Raw genomic sequence first — 1,278 nt, forward strand, 5'->3', positions numbered from 1 at the left:
TCAACCATGGTGTTTTGATTTTCATTGAGAATCATCTCATATCATTACTTCAGCAGATAATGACCTAAAGCTATTGTTGAAATTAATGGCTTACATTTTTTTATTTATTTCTGCAATATATTCATCATGGCACTGTTTATTCTATAGTTGATTAATCCCAAATAATGAATCCAGTTTTCATTTAATGTTCTTGCATTCATATGATTATTTTCTTTTACATATAATTAGTCTATGTTAATTCCCTTTATGAAGATTGGATGTCATTTTACATTAGCTTTGTTTTTGTTAGGTATTGAACTCGTTAAGCTAATTACAGTAGTATACATCTTATATATCTATGTTGACCCTGCATTTTTTTTTTACAACATGGGCTCTTTCAGGGTGGGGCTACTTGGTTTGAAAATTCTGTTGAGGAGTCCTTGGGGATTATCTTTGTAGATTCTGGTTTTGATGTGTGGGTTGGAAACGTATGTACGTTGGAGCCATGGTCATATTTCCCTTTTTGGAAGTAACAAGGAGTTCTGGGATTGGAGTTGGGAGGAACTGGTTTTGTATAACCTTTCAACTATGATTGACTATGTTCATTTGATGACAAGTTCTAAAATTTTCTTTGTTGGTCATTCACAGGGAACTATAATGGCTTTATCGGCCTTTACTCAGCCGGACATAGCAGAGATGGTTACAGCTGCATCTCTTTTATGTCCTATATCATATCTGGATCATATCAGTTCCCACTTTGTTCTTAGAGCTGTTAGCGTACATCTTGATCAGATGCTGTCAGCAATGGGCATGCACCAGCTTGACTTCTGGAGTGATATATGCATCCGAGTACTGGAAGCTATATGTGATGGCCACATTAACTCTAGTGATTTTTTGTCATCTATAACAAAAAAAGATTGTTGCTTCCACAACACTCGTGTGGATCACTATCTTAAATATAAATTTCATCCTTCATCAACCAAAAACCTTAAGCATCTCTCCCAGCCGGGTTCATAAAGACCCAAAAGCCATTTCCTGCAAGCTTTCCTTAGTTTCTGATATTGCCAATGCATCAGCATCACAACCTGCTATCGGCTACACCACACTTACATTTTCTGCTAAGTGCTTGGACATAACCATTTCGCTATTTAAAGCCTCCAGTCACCACAGTGACCCTTTGGATGAAAGTAGTTTTGCTACAACCAAGTAGGTACTATCAAGAAAAAGGGTCCATTAATCCATCGCTGTCAGAAAAAGAAAGTCATTGATTTGACTTTACAAAAGCTTATTTCCCTATGT

At 36.5% G+C, this 1,278-nt stretch overlaps 1 pseudogene; it reads left to right on the plus strand.

Annotated features, from left to right (window-relative positions):
* The first annotated feature begins 362 nt into the window (after positions 1-362).
* LOC149837817 (triacylglycerol lipase 1 pseudogene) lies at positions 363-996 on the plus strand (annotated as a pseudogene).
* The last annotated feature ends 282 nt before the right edge of the window (positions 997-1,278 follow it).

The sequence above is a fragment of the Nuphar pumila genome, chromosome 5 (assembly GCF_984573655.1).
Source record: "Nuphar pumila chromosome 5, dmNupPumi1.hap1.1, whole genome shotgun sequence".
Lineage (NCBI taxonomy): Eukaryota > Viridiplantae > Streptophyta > Magnoliopsida > Nymphaeales > Nymphaeaceae > Nuphar > Nuphar pumila.